Source organism: Crinia signifera, chromosome 8, assembly GCF_055691185.1.
Source record: "Crinia signifera chromosome 8, ASM5569118v1, whole genome shotgun sequence".
NCBI lineage: Eukaryota > Metazoa > Chordata > Amphibia > Anura > Myobatrachidae > Crinia > Crinia signifera.
The window spans coordinates 70750404-70768868 of NC_139224.1; the positions used below are offsets into that span (position 1 = coordinate 70750404).

General features: G+C 39.8%; 38 non-coding genes and 2 pseudogenes across 39 annotated transcripts in view; all 40 read right to left on the minus strand.

The window, feature by feature from the left end:
- LOC146027235 (protein shisa-9B pseudogene) overlaps window positions 1-18465 on the minus strand; it is a 604201-nt pseudogene that overhangs the window by 360024 nt on the left and 225712 nt on the right. The window lies entirely within an intron of this gene.
- On the minus strand, window positions 171-289 carry LOC146029911 (5S ribosomal RNA). The gene has a single exon (XR_014455474.1). It is a non-coding gene; the product is annotated as a 5S ribosomal RNA (ribosomal RNA).
- On the minus strand, window positions 635-753 carry LOC146029913 (5S ribosomal RNA). The gene has a single exon (XR_014455476.1). It is a non-coding gene; the product is annotated as a 5S ribosomal RNA (ribosomal RNA).
- Window positions 1099-1217, minus strand: LOC146029914 (5S ribosomal RNA). The gene has a single exon (XR_014455477.1). It is a non-coding gene; the product is annotated as a 5S ribosomal RNA (ribosomal RNA).
- Window positions 1563-1681, minus strand: LOC146029915 (5S ribosomal RNA). The gene has a single exon (XR_014455478.1). It is a non-coding gene; the product is annotated as a 5S ribosomal RNA (ribosomal RNA).
- Window positions 2027-2145, minus strand: LOC146029916 (5S ribosomal RNA). Its single transcript, XR_014455479.1, has one exon. It is a non-coding gene; the product is annotated as a 5S ribosomal RNA (ribosomal RNA).
- On the minus strand, window positions 2491-2609 carry LOC146031564 (5S ribosomal RNA). The gene has a single exon (XR_014457029.1). It is a non-coding gene; the product is annotated as a 5S ribosomal RNA (ribosomal RNA).
- On the minus strand, window positions 2955-3073 carry LOC146030859 (5S ribosomal RNA). The gene has a single exon (XR_014456341.1). It is a non-coding gene; the product is annotated as a 5S ribosomal RNA (ribosomal RNA).
- LOC146033751 (5S ribosomal RNA) lies at window positions 3419-3537 on the minus strand. The gene has a single exon (XR_014459159.1). It is a non-coding gene; the product is annotated as a 5S ribosomal RNA (ribosomal RNA).
- Window positions 3883-4001, minus strand: LOC146031309 (5S ribosomal RNA). Its single transcript, XR_014456778.1, has one exon. It is a non-coding gene; the product is annotated as a 5S ribosomal RNA (ribosomal RNA).
- On the minus strand, window positions 4347-4465 carry LOC146031310 (5S ribosomal RNA). The gene has a single exon (XR_014456779.1). It is a non-coding gene; the product is annotated as a 5S ribosomal RNA (ribosomal RNA).
- Window positions 4811-4929, minus strand: LOC146029918 (5S ribosomal RNA). The gene has a single exon (XR_014455480.1). It is a non-coding gene; the product is annotated as a 5S ribosomal RNA (ribosomal RNA).
- On the minus strand, window positions 5275-5393 carry LOC146030860 (5S ribosomal RNA). The gene has a single exon (XR_014456342.1). It is a non-coding gene; the product is annotated as a 5S ribosomal RNA (ribosomal RNA).
- On the minus strand, window positions 5739-5857 carry LOC146027901 (5S ribosomal RNA; annotated as a pseudogene).
- On the minus strand, window positions 6203-6321 carry LOC146029919 (5S ribosomal RNA). The gene has a single exon (XR_014455481.1). It is a non-coding gene; the product is annotated as a 5S ribosomal RNA (ribosomal RNA).
- Window positions 7074-7192, minus strand: LOC146034054 (5S ribosomal RNA). The gene has a single exon (XR_014459461.1). It is a non-coding gene; the product is annotated as a 5S ribosomal RNA (ribosomal RNA).
- LOC146032238 (5S ribosomal RNA) lies at window positions 7538-7656 on the minus strand. The gene has a single exon (XR_014457682.1). It is a non-coding gene; the product is annotated as a 5S ribosomal RNA (ribosomal RNA).
- Window positions 8002-8120, minus strand: LOC146029920 (5S ribosomal RNA). Its single transcript, XR_014455482.1, has one exon. It is a non-coding gene; the product is annotated as a 5S ribosomal RNA (ribosomal RNA).
- LOC146029921 (5S ribosomal RNA) lies at window positions 8466-8584 on the minus strand. Its single transcript, XR_014455483.1, has one exon. It is a non-coding gene; the product is annotated as a 5S ribosomal RNA (ribosomal RNA).
- Window positions 8927-9045, minus strand: LOC146031028 (5S ribosomal RNA). Its single transcript, XR_014456506.1, has one exon. It is a non-coding gene; the product is annotated as a 5S ribosomal RNA (ribosomal RNA).
- On the minus strand, window positions 9390-9508 carry LOC146030917 (5S ribosomal RNA). Its single transcript, XR_014456399.1, has one exon. It is a non-coding gene; the product is annotated as a 5S ribosomal RNA (ribosomal RNA).
- Window positions 9854-9972, minus strand: LOC146031144 (5S ribosomal RNA). The gene has a single exon (XR_014456616.1). It is a non-coding gene; the product is annotated as a 5S ribosomal RNA (ribosomal RNA).
- On the minus strand, window positions 10319-10437 carry LOC146032642 (5S ribosomal RNA). The gene has a single exon (XR_014458068.1). It is a non-coding gene; the product is annotated as a 5S ribosomal RNA (ribosomal RNA).
- On the minus strand, window positions 10783-10901 carry LOC146031388 (5S ribosomal RNA). The gene has a single exon (XR_014456855.1). It is a non-coding gene; the product is annotated as a 5S ribosomal RNA (ribosomal RNA).
- LOC146027527 (5S ribosomal RNA) lies at window positions 11247-11365 on the minus strand. Its single transcript, XR_014454925.1, has one exon. It is a non-coding gene; the product is annotated as a 5S ribosomal RNA (ribosomal RNA).
- LOC146031365 (5S ribosomal RNA) lies at window positions 11711-11829 on the minus strand. Its single transcript, XR_014456833.1, has one exon. It is a non-coding gene; the product is annotated as a 5S ribosomal RNA (ribosomal RNA).
- Window positions 12175-12293, minus strand: LOC146034535 (5S ribosomal RNA). The gene has a single exon (XR_014459939.1). It is a non-coding gene; the product is annotated as a 5S ribosomal RNA (ribosomal RNA).
- LOC146029922 (5S ribosomal RNA) lies at window positions 12639-12757 on the minus strand. Its single transcript, XR_014455484.1, has one exon. It is a non-coding gene; the product is annotated as a 5S ribosomal RNA (ribosomal RNA).
- LOC146031361 (5S ribosomal RNA) lies at window positions 13100-13218 on the minus strand. The gene has a single exon (XR_014456828.1). It is a non-coding gene; the product is annotated as a 5S ribosomal RNA (ribosomal RNA).
- Window positions 13563-13681, minus strand: LOC146030918 (5S ribosomal RNA). The gene has a single exon (XR_014456400.1). It is a non-coding gene; the product is annotated as a 5S ribosomal RNA (ribosomal RNA).
- On the minus strand, window positions 14027-14145 carry LOC146031145 (5S ribosomal RNA). The gene has a single exon (XR_014456617.1). It is a non-coding gene; the product is annotated as a 5S ribosomal RNA (ribosomal RNA).
- LOC146034107 (5S ribosomal RNA) lies at window positions 14491-14609 on the minus strand. The gene has a single exon (XR_014459513.1). It is a non-coding gene; the product is annotated as a 5S ribosomal RNA (ribosomal RNA).
- LOC146029923 (5S ribosomal RNA) lies at window positions 14955-15073 on the minus strand. Its single transcript, XR_014455485.1, has one exon. It is a non-coding gene; the product is annotated as a 5S ribosomal RNA (ribosomal RNA).
- LOC146030919 (5S ribosomal RNA) lies at window positions 15419-15537 on the minus strand. The gene has a single exon (XR_014456401.1). It is a non-coding gene; the product is annotated as a 5S ribosomal RNA (ribosomal RNA).
- LOC146033812 (5S ribosomal RNA) lies at window positions 15883-16001 on the minus strand. Its single transcript, XR_014459221.1, has one exon. It is a non-coding gene; the product is annotated as a 5S ribosomal RNA (ribosomal RNA).
- LOC146030921 (5S ribosomal RNA) lies at window positions 16346-16464 on the minus strand. Its single transcript, XR_014456403.1, has one exon. It is a non-coding gene; the product is annotated as a 5S ribosomal RNA (ribosomal RNA).
- On the minus strand, window positions 16810-16928 carry LOC146032643 (5S ribosomal RNA). Its single transcript, XR_014458069.1, has one exon. It is a non-coding gene; the product is annotated as a 5S ribosomal RNA (ribosomal RNA).
- LOC146031389 (5S ribosomal RNA) lies at window positions 17274-17392 on the minus strand. Its single transcript, XR_014456856.1, has one exon. It is a non-coding gene; the product is annotated as a 5S ribosomal RNA (ribosomal RNA).
- Window positions 17738-17856, minus strand: LOC146027528 (5S ribosomal RNA). Its single transcript, XR_014454926.1, has one exon. It is a non-coding gene; the product is annotated as a 5S ribosomal RNA (ribosomal RNA).
- Window positions 18202-18320, minus strand: LOC146032633 (5S ribosomal RNA). The gene has a single exon (XR_014458059.1). It is a non-coding gene; the product is annotated as a 5S ribosomal RNA (ribosomal RNA).

Sequence of the window (18465 nt, forward strand, 5' to 3'; positions counted from 1 at the left end):
GTTTAGCTGCCAAAAGCAGTTGGAATTGGGCCTAAACAGTGTGGTAAGTTTTTAGGTGATGGCTATTATGTCTGTTTGACCTCTCCCAAATGTCTGTATTGGCAATAAAAATAAAAAATTTCCAATTAAAATAGCAAGAGAATAAAAACAATTTGCCAGTAATGGGAAAAAACCTACAGCACCTGGTGTTCCCATGTGGTCTCCCACCCAAGTACTAACCAGGCCCAACACTGCTTAGCTTCCAAGATCAGACGAGATTGGGCGTATCCAATGTGGTATGGCTGTAGGTGAGATAACGGCACTTTTTTGCCCTCTTCTACTTCTATAACCAGGTAAGCTAATATAAAAGTTTCCTAAATGTATTGGCTTACTGAAAAAAATCATGTGTTGGTAATGTAAAAAGACCTAAAGGACATAATATTAGCAGGTGGTCTCAAATTAAACTATTAAAGAGGCTCAACACTGTTTAGCTGCCAAAAGCAGTTGGAATTGGGCCTAAACAGTGTGGTAAGTTTTTAGGTGATGGCTATTGTGTCTGTTTGACCTCTCCAAAATGTCTGTATTGGCAATAAAAATAAAAAGTTTCCAATTAAAATAGCAAGAGAATAAAAACAATTTGCCAGTAATGGGAAAAAACCTACAGCACCTGGTGTTCCCATGTGGTCTCCCACCCAAGTACTAACCAGGCCCAACACTGCTTAGCTTCCAAGATCAGACGAGATTGGGCGTATCCAATGTGGTATGGCTGTAGGTGAGATAACGGCACTTTTTTGCCCTCTTCTACTTCTATAACCAGGTAAGCTAATATAAAAGTTTCCTAACTGTATTGGCTTACTGAAAAAAATCATGTGTTGGTAATGTAAAAAGACCTAAAGGACATAATATTAGCAGGTGGTCTCAAATTAAACTATTAAAGAGGCTCAACACTGTTTAGCTGCCAAAAGCAGTTGGAATTGGGCCTAAACAGTGTGGTAAGTTTTTAGGTGATGGCTATTGTGTCTGTTTGACCTCTCCCAAATGTCTGTATTGGCAATAAAAATAAAAAGTTTCCAATTAAAATAGCAAGAGAATAAAAACAATTTGCCAGTAATGGGAAAAAACCTACAGCACCTGGTGTTCCCATGTGGTCTCCCACCCAAGTACTAACCAGGCCCAACACTGCTTAGCTTCCAAGATCAGACGAGATTGGGCGTATCCAATGTGGTATGGCTGTAGGTGAGATAATGGCACTTTTTTGCCCTCTTCTACTTCTATAACCAGGTAAGCTAATATAAAAGTTTCCTAACTGTATTGGCTTACTGAAAAAAATCATGTGTTGGTAATGTAAAAAGACCTAAAGGACATAATATTAGCAGGTGGTCTCAAATTAAACTATTAAAGAGGCTCAACACTGTTTAGCTGCCAAAAGCAGTTGGAATTGGGCCTAAACAGTGTGGTAAGTTTTTAGGTGATGGCTATTGTGTCTGTTTGACCTCTCCCAAATGTCTGTATTGTCAATAAAAATAAAAAGTTTCCAATTAAAATAGCAAGAGAATAAAAACAATTTGCCAGTAATGGGAAAAAACCTACAGCACCTGGTGTTCCCATGTGGTCTCCCACCCAAGTACTAACCAGGCCCAACACTGCTTAGCTTCCAAGATCAGACGAGATTGGGCGTATCCAATGTGGTATGGCTGTAGGTGAGATAACGGCACTTTTTTGCCCTCTTCTACTTCTATAACCAGGTAAGCTAATAAAAAAGGTTCCTAACTGTATTGGCTTACTGAAAAAAATCATGTGTTGGTAATGTAAAAAGACCTAAAGGACATAATATTAGCAGGTGGTCTCAAATTAAACTATTAAAGAGGCTCAACACTGTTTAGCTGCCAAAAGCAGTTGGAATTGGGCCTAAACAGTGTGGTAAGTTTTTAGGTGATGGCTATTGTGTCTGTTTGACCTCTCCCAAATGTCTGTATTGGCAATTAAAATAAAAAGTTTCCAATTAAAATAGCAAGAGAATAAAAACAATTTGCCAGTAATGGGAAAAAACCTACAGCACCTGGTGTTCCCATGTGGTCTCCCACCCAAGTACTAACCAGGCCCAACACTGCTTAGCTTCCAAGATCAGACGAGATTGGGCGTATCCAATGTGGTATGGCTGTAGGTGAGATAACGGCACTTTTTTGCCCTCTTCTACTTCTATAACCAGGTAAGCTAATATAAAAGTTTCCTAACTGTATTGGCTTACTGAAAAATATCATGTGTTGGTAATGTAAAAAGACATAAAGGACATAATATTAGCAGGTGGTCTCAAATTAAACTATTAAAGAGGCTCAACACTGTTTAGCTGCCAAAAGCAGTTGGAATTGGGCCTAAACAGTGTGGTAAGTTTTTAGGTGATGGCTATTGTGTCTGTTTGACCTCTCCCAAATGTCTGTATTGGCAATAAAAATAAAAAGTTTCCAATTAAAATAGCAAGAGAATAAAAACAATTTGCCAGTAATGGGAAAAAACCTACAGCACCTGGTGTTCCCATGTGGTCTCCCACCCAAGTACTAACCAGGCCCAACACTGCTTAGCTTCCAAGATCAGACGAGATTGGACGTATCCAATGTGGTATGGCTGTAGGTGAGATACAGGCACTTTTTTGCCCTCTTCTACTTCTTTAACAAGGTAAGTTAATAAAAAAGTTTCCTAACTGTATTGGCTTACTGAAAAAAATCATGTGTTGGTAATGTAAAAAGACCTACAGGACATAATATTAGAAGGTGGTCTCAAAATAAACTATTAAAGAGGCTCAACACTTTTTAGCTGCCAAAAGCAGTTGGAATTGGGCCTAAACAGTGTGGTAAGTTTTTAGGTGATGGCTATTGTGTCTGTTTGACCTCTCCCAAATGTCTGTATTGGCAATAAAAATAAAAAGTTTCCAATTAAAATAGCAAGAGAATAAAAACAATTTGCCAGTAATGGGAAAAAACCTACAGCACCTGGTGTTCCCATGTGGTCTCCCACCCAAGTACTAACCAGGCCCAACACTGCTTAGCTTCCAAGATCAGACGAGATTGGGCGTATCCAATGTGGTATGGCTGTAAGTGAGATACCGGCACTTTTTTGCCCTCTTCTACTTCTATAACCAGGTAAGCTAATAAAAAAGGTTCCTAACTGTATTGGCTTACTGAAAAAAATCATGTGTTGGTAATGCAAAAAGACCTACAGGTCATGATATTAGCAGGTGGTCTCAAATTAAACTACTAAAGAGGCTCAACACTGTTTAGCTGCTAAAAGCAGTTGGAATTGGGCCTAAACAGTGTGGTAAGTTTTTAGGTGATGGCTATTGTGTCTGTTTGACCTCTCCCAAATGTCTGTATTGGCAATAAAAATAAAACGTTTCCAATTAAAATAGCAAGAGAATAAAAACAATTTGCCAGTAATGGGAAAAAACCTACAGCACCTGGTGTTCCCATGTGGTCTACCACCCAATTACTAACCAGGCCCAACACTGCTTAGCTTCCAAGATCAGACGAGATTGGGCGTATCCAATGTGGTATGGCTGTAGGTGAGATACAGGCACTTTTTTGCCCTCTTCTACTTCTTTAACAAGGTAAGTTAATAAAAAAGTTTCCTAACTGTATTGGCTTACTGAAAAAAATCATGTGTTGGTAATGTAAAAAGACCTACAGGACATAATATTAGAAGGTGGTCTCAAATTAAACTATTAAAGAGGCTCAACACTGTTTAGCTGCCAAAAGCAGTTGGAATTGGGCCTAAACAGTGTGGTAAGTTTTTAGGTGATGGCTATTGTGTCTGTTTGACCTCTCCCAAATGTCTGTATTGGCAATAAAAATAAAAAGTTTCCAATTAAAATAGCAAGAGAATAAAAACAATTTGCCAGTAATGGGAAAAAACCTACAGCACCTGGTGTTCCCATGTGGTCTCCCACCCAAGTACTAACCAGGCCCAACACTGCTTAGCTTCCAAGATCAGACGAGATTGGGCGTATCCAATGTGATATGGCTGTAGGTGAGATACAGGCACTTTTTTGCCCTCTTCTACTTCTATAACCAGGTAAGCTAATAAAAAAGTTTCCTAACTGTATTGGCTTACTGAAAAAAATCATGTGTTGGTAATGTAAAAAGACCTAAAGGACATAATATTAGCAGGTGGTCTCAAATTAAACTATTAAAGAGGCTCAACACTGTTTAGCTGCCAAAAGCAGTTGGAATTGGGCCTAAACAGTGTGGTAAGTTTTTAGGTGATGGCTATTGTGTCTGTTTGACCTCTCCCAAATGTCTGTATTGGCAATAAAAATAAAAAGTTTCCAATTAAAATAGCAAGAGAATAAAAACAATTTGCCAGTAATGGGAAAAAACCTACAGCACCTGGTGTTCCCATGTGGTCTCCCACCCAAGTACTAACCAGGCCCAACACTGCTTAGCTTCCAAGATCAGACGAGATTGGGCGTATCCAATGTGATATGGCTGTAGGTGAGATAATGGCACTTTTTTGCCCTCTTCTACTTCTATAACCAGGTAAGCTAATAAAAAAGTTTCCTAACTGTATTGGCTTACTGAAAAAAATCATGTGTTGGTAATGTAAAAAGACCTAAAGGACATAATATTAGCAGGTGGTCTCAAATTAAACTATTAAAGAGGCTCAACACTGTTTAGCTGCCAAAAGCAGTTGGAATTGGGCCTAAACAGTGTGGTAAGTTTTTAGGTGATGGCTATTGTGTCTATTTGACCTCTCCCAAATGTCTGTATTGGCAATAAAAATAAAAAGTTTCCAATTAAAATAGCAAGAGAATAAAAACAATTTGCCAGTAATGGGAAAAAACCTACAGCACCTGGTGTTCCCATGTGGTCTCCCACCCAAGTACTAACCAGGCCCAACACTGCTTAGCTTCCAAGATCAGACGAGATTGGGCGTATCCAATGTGGTATGGCTGTAGGTGAGATACATGCACTTTTTTGCCCTCTTCTACTTCTATAACCAGGTAAGCTAATAAAAAAGTTTCCTAACTGTATTGGCTTACTGAAAAAAATCATGTGTTGGTAATGTAAAAAGACCTACAGGACATAATATTAGCAGGTGGTCTCAAATTAAACTATTAAAGAGGCTCAACACTGTTTAGCTGCCAAAAGCAGTTGGAATTGGGCCTAAACAGTGTGGTAAGTTTTTAGGTGATGGCTATTGTGTCTGTTTGACCTCTCCCAAATGTCTGTATTGGCAATAAAAATAAAAAGTTTCCAATTAAAATAGCAAGAGAATAAAAACAATTTGCCAGTAATGGGAAAAAACCTACAGCACCTGGTGTTCCCATGTGGTCTCCCACCCAAGTACTAACCAGGCCCAACACTGCTTAGCTTCCAAGATCAGACGAGATTGGGCGTATCCAATGTGGTATGGCTGTAAGTGAGATACCGGCACTTTTTTGCCCTCTTCTACTTCTATAACCAGGTAACCTAATAAAAAAGGTTCCTAACTGTATTGGCTTACTGAAAAAAATCATGTGTTGGTAATGCAAAAAGACCTACAGGTCATGATATTAGCAGGTGGTCTCAAATTAAACTACTAAAGAGGCTCAACACTGTTTAGCTGCCAAAAGCAGTTGGAATTGGGCCTAAACAGTGTGGTAAGTTTTTAGGTGATGGCTATTGTGTCTGTTTGACCTCTCCCAAATGTCTGTATTGGCAATAAAAATAAAACGTTTCCAATTAAAATAGCAAGAGAATAAAAACAATTTGCCAGTAATGGGAAAAAACCTACAGCACCTGGTGTTCCCATGTGGTCTACCACCCAATTACTAACCAGGCCCAACACTGCTTAGCTTCCAAGATCAGACAAGATTGGGCGTATCCAATGTAGTATGGCTGTAGGTGAGATACAGGCACTTTTTTGCCCTCTTCTACTTCTTTAACAAGGTAAGTTAATAAAAAAGTTTCCTAACTGTATTGGCTTACTGAAAAAAATCATGTGTTGGTAATGTAAAAAGACCTACAGGACATAATATTAGAAGGTGGTCTCAAATTAAACTATTAAAGAGGCTCAACACTGTTTAGCTGCCAAAAGCAGTTGGAATTGGGCCTAAACAGTGTGGTAAGTTTTTAGGTGATGGCTATTGTGTCTGTTTGACCTCTCCCAAATGTCTGTATTGGCAATAAAAATAAAAAGTTTCCAATTAAAATAGCAAGAGAATAAAAACAATTTGCCAGTAATGGGAAAAAACCTACAGCACCTGGTGTTCCCATGTGGTCTCCCACCCAAGTACTAACCAGGCCCAACACTGCTTAGCTTCCAAGATCAGACGAGATTGGGCGTATCCAATGTGGTATGGCTGTAGGTGAGATACCGGCACTTTTTTGCCCTCTTCTACAGATGGGTAACGGTCCATCTTTGCGGGGGATGGCGCTGGCGTCGCCAGCCGCCATCCCCCGCCAGCGCCATGGCGTTCGTGAGAAGGGGACGCGCGCGCACGAGAGGCGCGCGCGCCCCCTTCCGACGGCGCTTCCAAACGTTTCCCCGGGTCCCCGCCGGCTTGCCGGCGGTAACCCGGGGTCCCCGCCGCCTGCCCGCATCCCCCCTAACCCCCCCCTAACCCCGTCCGTCTCCCTGAGGCGGAGACGGACAGGGTTTCCGCCACGCTAGCGACGGAGACTGAGACGCGCGTGCGCGTGAGACGCACGCGCGTCTCAGTCTCCTCGCTGGCGAGGCTGCTGGCGGGTCGCCAGCGCATACGTTCTGGCGACCCGCCAGCAAGGATGGACCGTGACCCATCTGTACTTCTATAACCAGGTAAGCTAATAAAAAAGGTTCCTAACTGTATTGGCTTACTGAAAAAAATCATGTGTTGGTAATGCAAAAAGACCTACAGGTCATGATATTAGCAGGTGGTCTCAAATTAAACTACTAAAGAGGCTCAACACTGTTTAGCTGCCAAAAGCAGTTGGAATTGGGCCTAAACAGTGTGGTAAGTTTTTAGGTGATGGCTATTGTGTCTGTTTGACCTCTCCCAAATGTCTGTATTGGCAATAAAAATAAAAAGTTTCCAATTAAAATAGCAAGAGAATAAAAACAATTTGCCAGTAATGGGAAAAAACCTACAGCAACTGGTGTTCCCATGTGGTCTCCCACCCAAGTACTAACCAGGCCCAACACTGCTTAGCTTCCAAGATCAGACGAGATTGGGCGTATCCAATGTGATATGGCTGTAGGTGAGATACATGCACTTTTTTGCCCTCTTCTACTTCTATAACCAGGTAAGCTAATAAAAAAGTTTCCTAACTGTATTGGCTTACTGAAAAAAATCATGTGTTGGTAATGTAAAAAGACCTAAAGGACATAATATTAGCAGGTGGTCTCAAATTAAACTATTAAAGAGGCTCAACACTGTTTAGCTGCCAAAAGCAGTTGGAATTGGGCCTAAACAGTGTGGTAAGTTTTTAGGTGATGGCTATTGTGTCTGTTTGACCTCTCCCAAATGTCTGTATTGGCAATAAAAATAAAAAGATTCCAATTAAAATAGCAAGAGAATAAAAACAATTTGCCAGTAATGGGAAAAAACATACAGCACCTGGTGTTCCCATGTGGTCTCCCACCCAAGTACTAACCAGGCCCAACACTGTTTAGCTTCCAAGATCAGACGAGATTGGGCGTATCCAATGTGGTATGGCTGTAGGTGAGATAATGGCACTTTTTTGCTCTCTTCTACTTCTATAACCAGGTAAGCTAATATAAAAGTTTCCTAACTGTATTGGCTTACTGAAAAAAATCATGTGTTGGTAATGTTAAAAGACCTAAAGGACATAATATTAGCAGGTGGTCTCAAATTAAACTATTAAAGAGGCTCAACACTGTTTAGCTGCCAAAAGCAGTTGGAATTGGGCCTAAACAGTGTGGTAAGTTTTTAGGTGATGGCTATTGTGTCTGTTTGACCTCTCCCAAATGTCTGTATTGGCAATAAAAATAAAAAGTTTCCAATTAAAATAGCAAGAGAATAAAAACAATTTGCCAGTAATGGGAAAAAACCTACAGCACCTGGTGTTCCCATGTGGTCTCCCACCCAAGTACTAACCAGGCCCAACACTGCTTAGCTTCCAAGATCAGACGAGATTGGGCGTATCCAATGTGGTATGGCTGTAGGTGAGATACCGGCTCTTTTTTGCCCTCTTCTACTTCTATAACCAGGTAAGCTAATAAAAAAGTTTCCTAACTGTATTGGCTTACTGAAAAAAATCATGTGTTGGTAATGTAAAAAGACCTACAGGACATAATATTAGCAGGTGGTCTCAAATTAAACTATTAAAGAGGCTCAACACTAGTTAGCTGCCAAAAGCAGTTGGAATTGGGCCTAAACAGTGTGGTAAGTTTTTAGGTGATGGCTATTGTGTCTGTTTGACCTCTCCCAAATGTCTGTATTGGCAATAAAAATAAAAAGTCTCCAATTAAAATAGCAAGAGAATAAAAACAATTTGCCAGTAATGGGAAAAAACCTACAGCACCTGGTGTTCCCATGTGGTCTCCCACCCAAGTACTAACCAGGCCCAACACTGCTTAGCTTCCAAGATCAGACGAGATTGGGCGTATCCAATGTGGTATGGCTGTAGGTGAGATACAGGCACTTTTTTGCCCTCTTCTACTTCTATAACCAGGTAAGCTAATAAAAAAGTTTCCTAACTGTATTGGCTTACTGAAAAAAATCATGTGTTGGTAATGCAAAAAGACCTACAGGTCATGATATTAGCAGGTGGTCTCAAATTAAACTACTAAAGAGGCTCAACACTGTTTAGCTGCCAAAAGCAGTTGGAATTGGGCCTAAACAGTGTGGTAAGTTTTTAGGTGATGGCTAGGTCTGTTTGACCTCTCCCAAATGTCTGTATTGGCAATAAAAATAAAAAGTTTCCAATTAAAATAGCAAGAGAATAAAAACAATTTGCCAGTAATGGGAAAAAACCTACAGCACCTGGTGTTCCCATGTGGTCTCCCACCCAAGTACTAACCAGGCCCAACACTGCTTACCTTCCAAGATCAGACGAGATTGGGCGTATCCAATGTGGTATGGCTGTAGGTGAAATACAGGCACTTTTTTGCCCTCTTCTACTTCTATAACCAGGTAAGCTAATAAAAAAGTTTCCTAACTGTATTGGCTTACTGAAAAAAATCATGTGTTGGTAATGTAAAAAGACCTACAGGACATAATATTAGCAGGTGGTCTCAAATTAATCTACTAAAAGGCTCAACACTGTTTAGCTGCCAAAAGCAGTTGGAATTGGGCCGAAACAGTGTGGTAAGTCTTTAGGTGATGGCTATTGTGTCTGTTTGACCTCTCCCAAATGTCTGTATTGGCAATAAAAAGATAAAGTTTTCAATTTAAATAGCTAGAGAATAAAAACAATTTGCCAGTAATGGTAAAAAACCTACAGCACCTGGTGTTCCCATGTGGTCTCCCACCCAAGTACTAACCAGGCCCAACACTGCTTAGCTTCCAAGATCAGACGGGATTGGGCATATCCAATGTGGTATGGCTGTAGATGAGATGCAGGCACTTTTTGGCCCTCTTCTACTTCTTTAACAAGGTAAGTTAATAAAAAAGTTTCCTAACTGTATTGGCTTACTGAAAAAAATCATGTGTTGGTAATGTAAAAAGACCTAAAGGACATAATATTAGCAGGTGGTCTCAAATTAAACTAATAAAGAGGCTCAACACTGTTTAGCTGCCAAAAGCAGTTGGAATTGGGCCTAAACAGTGTGGTAAGTTTTTAGGTGATGGCTATTGTGTCTGTTTGACCTCTCCCAAATGTCTGTATTGGCAATAAAAATAAAACGTTTCCAATTAAAATAGCAAGAGAATAAAAACAATTTGCCAGTAATGGGAAAAAACCTACAGCACCTGGTGTTCCCATGTGGTCTCCCACCCAAGTACTAACCAGGCCCAACACTGCTTTGCTTCCAAGATCAGACGAGATTGGGCGTATCCAATGTGGTATGGCTGTAGGTGAGATACCGGCACTTTTTTGCCCTCTTCTACTTCTATAACCAGGTAAGCTAATAAAAAAGGTTCCTAACTGTATTGGCTTACTGAAAAAAATCAAGTGTTGGTAATGCAAAAAGACCTACAGGTCATGATATTAGCAGGTGGTCTCAAATTAAACTACTAAAGAGGCTCAACACTGTTTAGCTGCCAAAAGCAGTTGGAATTGGGCCTAAACAGTGTGGTAAGTTTTTAGGTGATGGCTATTGTGTCTGTTTGACCTCTCCCAAATGTCTGTATTGGCAATAAAAATAAAAAAGTTTCCAATTAAAATAGCAAGAGAATAAAAACAATTTGCCAGTAATGGGAAAAAACCTACAGCACCTGGTGTTCCCATGTGGTCTACCACCCAAGTACTAACCAGGCCCAACACTGCTTTGCTTCCAAGATCAGACGAGATTGGGCGTATCCAATGTGGTATGGCTGTAGGTGAGATACCGGCACTTTTTTGCCCTCTTCTACTTCTATAACCAGGTAAGCTAATAAAAAAGGTTCCTAACTGTATTGGCTTACTGAAAAAAATCAAGTGTTGGTAATGCAAAAAGACCTACAGGTCATGATATTAGCAGGTGGTCTCAAATTAAACTACTAAAGAGGCTCAACACTGTTTAGCTGCCAAAAGCAGTTGGAATTGGGCCTAAACAGTGTGGTAAGTTTTTAGGTGATGGCTATTGTGTCTGTTTGACCTCTCCCAAATGTCTGTATTGGCAATAAAAATAAAACGTTTCCAATTAAAATAGCAAGAGAATAAAAACAATTTGCCAGTAATGGGAAAAAACCTACAGCACCTGGTGTTCCCATGTGGTCTACCACCCAAGTACTAACCAGGCCCAACACTGCTTAGCTTCCAAGATCAGACGAGATTGGGCGTATCCAATGTGGTATGGCTGTAGGTGAGATACAGGCACTTTTTTGCCCTCTTCTACTTCTTTAACAAGGTAAGTTAATAAAAAAGTTTCCTAACTGTATTGGTTTACTGAAAAAAATCATGTGTTGGTAATGCAAAAAGACCTACAGGTCATGATATTAGCAGGTGGTCTCAAATTAAACTACTAAAGAGGCTCAACACTGTTTAGCTGCCAAAAGCAGTTGGAATTGGGCCTAAACAGTGTGGTAAGTTTTTAGGTGATGGCTATTGTGTCTGTTTGACCTCTCCCAAATGTCTGTATTGGCAATAAAAATAAAAAGTTTCCAATTAAAATAGCAAGAGAATAAAAACAAATTGCCAGTAATGGGAAAAAACCTACAGCACCTGGTGTTCCCATGTGGTCTCCCACCCAAGTACTAACCATGCCCAACACTGCTTAGCGTCCAAGATCAGACGAGATTGGGCGTATCAAATGTGATATGGCTGTAGGTGAGATACATGCACTTTTTTGCCCTCTTCTACTTCTATAACCAGGTAAGCTAATAAAAAAGTTTCCTAACTGTATTGGCTTACTGAAAAAAATCATGTGTTGGTAATGTAAAAAGACCTAAAGGACATAATATTAGCAGGTGGTCTCAAATTAAACTATTAAAGAGGCTCAACACTGTTTAGCTGCCAAAAGCAGTTGGAATTGGGCCTAAACAGTGTGGTAAGTTTTTAGGTGATGGCTATTGTGTCTGTTTGACCTCTCCCAAATGTCTGTATTGGCAATAAAAATAAAAAGTTTCCAATTAAAATAGCAAGAGAATAAAAACAATTTGCCAGTAATGGGAAAAAACCTACAGCACCTGGTGTTCCCATGTGGTCTTCCACCCAAGTACTAACCAGGCCCAACACTGCTTAGCTTCCAAGATCAGACGAGATTGGGCGTATCCAATGTGGTATGGCTGTAGGTGAGATAATGGCACTTTTTTGCCCTCTTCTACTTCTATAACCAGGTAAGCTAATATAAAAGTTTCCTAACTGTATTGGCTTACTGAAAAAAATCATGTGTTGGTAATGTTAAAAGACCTAAAGGACATAATATTAGCAGGTGGTCTCAAATTAAACTATTAAAGAGGCTCAACACTGTTTAGCTGCCAAAAGCAGTTGGAATTGGGCCTAAACAGTGTGGTAAGTTTTTAGGTGATGGCTATTGTGTCTGTTTGACCTCTCCCAAATGTCTGTATTGGCAATAAAAATAAAAAGTTTCCAATTAAAATAGCAAGAGAATAAAAACAATTTGCCAGTAATGGTAAAAAACCTACAGCACCTGGTGAGCCCATGTGGTCTCCCACCCAAGTACTAACCAGGCCCAACACTGCTTAGCTTCCAAGATCAGACGAGATTGGGCGTATCCAATGTGGTATGGCTGTAGGTGAGATACCGGCACTTTTTTGCCCTCTTCTACTTCTATAACCAGGTAAGCTAATAAAAAAGTTTCCTAACTGTATTGGCTTACTGAAAAAAATCATGTGTTGGCAATGTAAAAAGACCTACAGGACATAATATTAGCAGGTGGTCTCAAATTAAACTATTAAAGAGGCTCAACACTGGTTAGCTGCCAAAAGCAGTTGGAATTGGGCCTAAACAGTGTGGTAAGTTTTTAGGTGATGGCTATTGTGTCTGTTTGACCTCTCCCAAATGTCTGTATTGGCAATAAAAATAAAAAGTTTCCAATTAAAATAGCAAGAGAATAAAAACAATTTGCCAGTAATGGGAAAAAACCTACAGCACCTGGTGTTCCCATGTGGTCTCCCACCCAAGTACTAACCAGGCCCAACACTGCTTAGCTTCCAAGATCAGACGAGATTGGGCGTATCCAATGTGGTATGGCTGTAGGTGAGATACAGGCACTTTTTTGCCCTCTTCTACTTCTATAACCAGGTAAGCTAATAAAAAAGTTTCCTAACTGTATTGGCTTACTGAAAAAAATCATGTGTTGGTAATGCAAAAAGACCTACAGGTCATGATATTTGCAGGTGGTCTCAAATTAAACTACTAAAGAGGCTCAACACTGTTTAGCTGCCAAAAGCAGTTGGAATTGGGCCTAAACAGTGTGGTAAGTTTTTAGGTGATGGCTAGGTCTGTTTGACCTCTCCCAAATGTCTGTATTGGCAATAAAAATAAAAAGTTTCCAATTAAAATAGCAAGAGAATAAAAACAATTTGCCAGTAATGGGAAAAAACCTACAGCACCTGGTGTTCCCATGTGGTCTCCCACCCAAGTACTAATCAGGCCCAACACTGCTTACCTTCCAAGATCAGACGAGATTGGGCGTATCCAATGTGGTATGGCTGTAGGTGAGATACAGGCACTTTTTTGCCCTCTTCTACTTCTATAACCAGGTAAGCTAATAAAAAAGTTTCCTAACTGTATTGGCTTACTGAAAAAAATCATGTGTTGGTAATGTAAAAAGACCTACAGGACATAATATTAGCAGGTGGTCTCAAATTAATCTACTAAAAGGCTCAACACTGTTTAGCTGCCAAAAGCAGTTGGAATTGGGCCGAAACAGTGTGGTAAGTCTTTAGGTGATGGCTATTGTGTCTGTTTGACCTCTCCCAAATGTCTGTATTGGCAATAAAAAGATAAAGTTTTCAATTTAAATAGCTAGAGAATAAAAACAATTTGCCAGTAATGGGAAAAAACCTACAGCACCTGGTGTTCCCATGTGGTCTCCCACCCAAGTACTAACCAGGCCCAACACTGCTTAGCTTCCAAGATCAGACGGGATTGGGCATATCCAATGTGGTATGGCTGTAGATGAGATGCAGGCACTTTTTGGCCCTCTTCTACTTCTTTAACAAGGTAAGTTAATAAAAAAGTTTCCTAACTGTATTGGCTTACTGAAAAAAATCATGTGTTGGTAATGTAAAAAGACCTAAAGGACATAATATTATCAGGTGGTCTCAAATTAAACTAATAAAGAGGCTCAACACTGTTTAGCTGCCAAAAGCAGTTGGAATTGGGCCTAAACAGTGTGGTAAGTTTTTAGGTGATGGCTATTGTGTCTGTTTGACCTCTCCCAAATGTCTGTATTGGCAATAAAAATAAAACGTTTCCAATTAAAATTGCAAGAGAATAAAAACAATTTGCCAGTAATGGGAAAAAACCTACAGCACCTGGTGTTCCCATGTGGTCTCCCACCCAAGTACTAACCAGGCCCAACACTGCTTTGCTTCCAAGATCAGACGAGATTGGGCGTATCCAATGTGGTATGGCTGTAGGTGAGATACCGGCACTTTTTTGCCCTCTTCTACTTCTATAACCAGGTAAGCTAATAAAAAAGGTTCCTAACTGTATTGGCTTACTGAAAAAAATCAAGTGTTGGTAATGCAAAAAGACCTACAGGTCATGATATTAGCAGGTGGTCTCAAATTAAACTACTAAAGAGGCTCAACACTGTTTAGCTGCCAAAAGCAGTTGGAATTGGGCCTAAACAGTGTGGTAAGTTTTTAGGTGATGGCTATTGTGTCTGTTTGACCTCTCCCAAATGTCTGTATTGGCAATAAAAATAAAAAGATTCCAATTAAAATAGCAAGAGAATAAAAACAATTTGCCAGTAATGGGAAAAAACATACTGCACCTGGTGTTCCCATGTGGTCTCCCACCCAAGTACTAACCAGGCCCAACACTGTTTAGCTTCCAAGATCAGACGAGATTGGGCGTATCCAATGTGGTATGGCTGTAGGTGAGATAATGGCACTTTTTTGCCCTCTTCTACTTCTATAACCAGGTAAGCTAATATAAAAGTTTCCTAACTGTATTGGCTTACTGAAAAAAATCATGTGTTGGTAATGTTAAAAGACCTAAAGGACATAATATTAGCAGGTGGTCTCAAATTAAACTATTAAAGAGGCTCAACACTGTTTAGCTGCCAAAAGCAGTTGGAATTGGGCCTAAACAGTGTGGTAAGTTTTTAGGTGATGGCTATTGTGTCTGTTTGACCTCTCCCAAATGTCTGTATTGGCAATAAAAATAAAAAGTTTCCAATTAAAATAGCAAGAGAATAAAAACAATTTGCCAGTAATGGGAAAAAACCTACAGCACCTGGTGTTCCCATGTGGTCTCCCACCCAAGTACTAACCAGGCCCAACACTGCTTAGCTTCCAAGATCAGACGAGATTGGGCGTATCCAATGTGGTATGGCTGTAGGTGAGATACAGGCACTTTTTTGCCCTCTTCTACTTCTATAACCAGGATAGCTAATAAAAAAGTTTCCTAACTGTATTGGCTTACTGAAAAAAATCATGTGTTGGTAATGCAAAAAGACCTACAGGTCATGATATTAGCAGGTGGTCTCAAATTAAACTACTAAAGAGGCTCAACACTGTTTAGCTGCCAAAAGCAGTTGGAATTGGGCCTAAACAGTGTGGTAAGTTTTTAGGTGATGGCTATTGTGTCTGTTTGACCTCTCCCAAATGTCTGTATTGGCAATAAAAATAAAAAGTTTCCAATTAAAATAGCAAGAGAATAAAAACAATTTGCCAGTAATGGGAAAAAACCTACAGCACCTGGTGTTCCCATGTGGTCTCCCACCCAAGTACTAACCAGGCCCAACACTGCTTAGCTTCCAAGATCAGACGGGATTGGGCATATCCAATGTGGTATGGCTGTAGATGAGATGCAGGCACTTTTTGGCCCTCTTCTACTTCTTTAACAAGGTAAGTTAATAAAAAAGTTTCCTAACTGTATTGGCTTACTGAAAAAAATCATGTGTTGGTAATGTAAAAAGACCTAAAGGACATAATATTATCAGGTGGTCTCAAATTAAACTAATAAAGAGGCTCAACACTGTTTAGCTGCCAAAAGCAGTTGGAATTGGGCCTAAACAGTGTGGTAAGTTTTTAGGTGATGGCTATTGTGTCTGTTTGACCTCTCCCAAATGTCTGTATTGGCAATAAAAATAAAACGTTTCCAATTAAAATAGCAAGAGAATAAAAACAATTTGCCAGTAATGGGAAAAAACCTACAGCACCTGGTGTTCCCATGTGGTCTCCCACCCAAGTACTAACCAGGCCCAACACTGCTTACTTTCCAAGATCAGACGAGATTGGGCGTATCCAACGTGGTATGGCTGTAGGTGAAATACAGGCACTTTTTTGCCCTCTTCTACTTCTATAACCAGGTAAGCTAATAAAAAAGTTTCCTAACTGTATTGGCTTACTGAAAAAAATCATGTGTTGGTAATGTAAAAAGACCTACAGGACATAATATTAGCAGGTGGTCTCAAATTAATCTACTAAAAGGCTCAACACTGTTTAGCTGCCAAAAGCAGTTGGAATTGGGCCGAAACAGTGTGGTAAGTCTTTAGGTGATGGCTATTGTGTCTGTTTGACCTCTCCCAAATGTCTGTATTGGCAATAAAAAGATAAAGTTTTCAATTTAAATAGCTAGAGAATAAAAACAATTTGCCAGTAATGGTAAAAAACCTACAGCACCTGGTGTTCCCATGTGGTCTCCCACCCAAGTACTAACCAGGCCCAACACTGCTTAGCTTCCAAGATCAGACGGGATTGGGCATATCCAATGTGGTATGGCTGTAGATGAGATGCAGGCACTTTTTGGCCCTCTTCTACTTCTTTAACAAGGTAAGTTAATAAAAAAGTTTCCTAACTGTATTGGCTTACTGAAAAAAATCATGTGTTGGTAATGTAAAAAGACCTAAAGGACATAATATTAGCAGGTGGTCTCAAATGAAACTAATAAAGAGGCTCAACACTGTTTAGCTGCCAAAAGCAGTTGGAATTGGGCCTAAACAGTGTGGTAAGTTTTTAGGTGATGGCTATTGTGTCTGTTTGACCTCTCCCAAATGTCTGTATTGGCAATAAAAATAAAACGTTTCCAATTAAAATAGCAAGAGAATAAAAACAATTTGCCAGTAATGGGAAAAAACCTACAGCACCTGGTGTTCCCATGTGGTCTACCACCCAAGTACTAACCAGGCCCAACACTGCTTTGCTTCCAAGATCAGACGAGATTGGGCGTATCCAATGTGGTATGGCTGTAGGTGAGATACCGGCACTTTTTTGCCCTCTTCTACTTCTATAACCAGGTAAGCTAATAAAAAAGGTTCCTAACTGTATTGGCTTACTGAAAAAAATCAAGTGTTGGTAATGCAAAAAGACCTACAGGTCATGATATTAGCAGGTGGTCTCAAATTAAACTACTAAAGAGGCTCAACACTGTTTAGCTGCCAAAAGCAGTTGGAATTGGGCCTAAACAGTGTGGTAAGTTTTTAGGTGATGGCTATTGTGTCTGTTTGACCTCTCCCAAATGTCTGTATTGGCAATAAAAATAAAAAGTTTCCAATTAAAATAGCAAGAGAATAAAAACAATTTGCCAGTAATGGGAAAAAACCTACAGCACCTGGTGTTCCCATGTGGTCTACCACCCAAGTACTAACCAGGCCCAACACTGCTTAGCTTCCAAGATCAGACGAGATTGGGCGTATCCAATGTGGTATGGCTGTAGGTGAGATACATGCACTTTTTTGCCCTCTTCTACTTCTTTAACAAGGTAAGTTAATAAAAAAGTTTCCTAACTGTATTGGTTTACTGAAAAAAATCATGTGTTGGTAATGCAAAAAGACCTACAGGTCATGATATTAGCAGGTGGTCTCAAATTAAACTACTAAAGAGGCTCAACACTGTTTAGCTGCCAAAAGCAGTTGGAATTGGGCCTAAACAGTGTGGTAAGTTTTTAGGTGATGGCTATTGTGTCTGTTTGACCTCTCCCAAATGTCTGTATTGGCAATAAAAATAAAAAGTTTCCAATTAAAATAGCAAGAGAATAAAAACAAATTGCCAGTAATGGGAAAAAACCTACAGCACCTGGTGTTCCCATGTGGTCTCCCACCCAAGTACTAACCATGCCCAACACTGCTTAGCGTCCAAGATCAGACGAGATTGGGCGTATCAAATGTGATATGGCTGTAGGTGAGATACATGCACTTTTTTGCCCTCTTCTACTTCTATAACCAGGTAAGCTAATAAAAAAGTTTCCTAACTGTATTGGCTTACTGAAAAAAATCATGTGTTGGTAATGTAAAAAGACCTAAAGGACATAATATTAGCAGGTGGTCTCAAATTAAACTATTAAAGAGGCTCAACACTGTTTAGCTGCCAAAAGCAGTTGGAATTGGGCCTAAACAGTGTGGTAAGTTTTTAGGTGATGGCTATTGTGTCTGTTTGACCTCTCCCAAATGTCTGTATTGGCAATAAAAATAAAAAGTTTCCAATTAAAATAGCAAGAGAATAAAAACAATTTGCCAGTAATGGGAAAAAACCTACAGCACCTGGTGTTCCCATGTGGTCTTCCACCCAAGTACTAACCAGGCCCAACACTGCTTAGCTTCCAAGATCAGACGAGATTGGGCGTATCCAATGTGGCATGGCTGTAGGTGAGATAATGGCACTTTTTTGCCCTCTTCTACTTCTATAACCAGGTAAGCTAATATAAAAGTTTCCTAACTGTATTGGCTTACTGAAAAAAATCATGTGTTGGTAATGTTAAAAGACCTAAAGGACATAATATTAGCAGGTGGTCT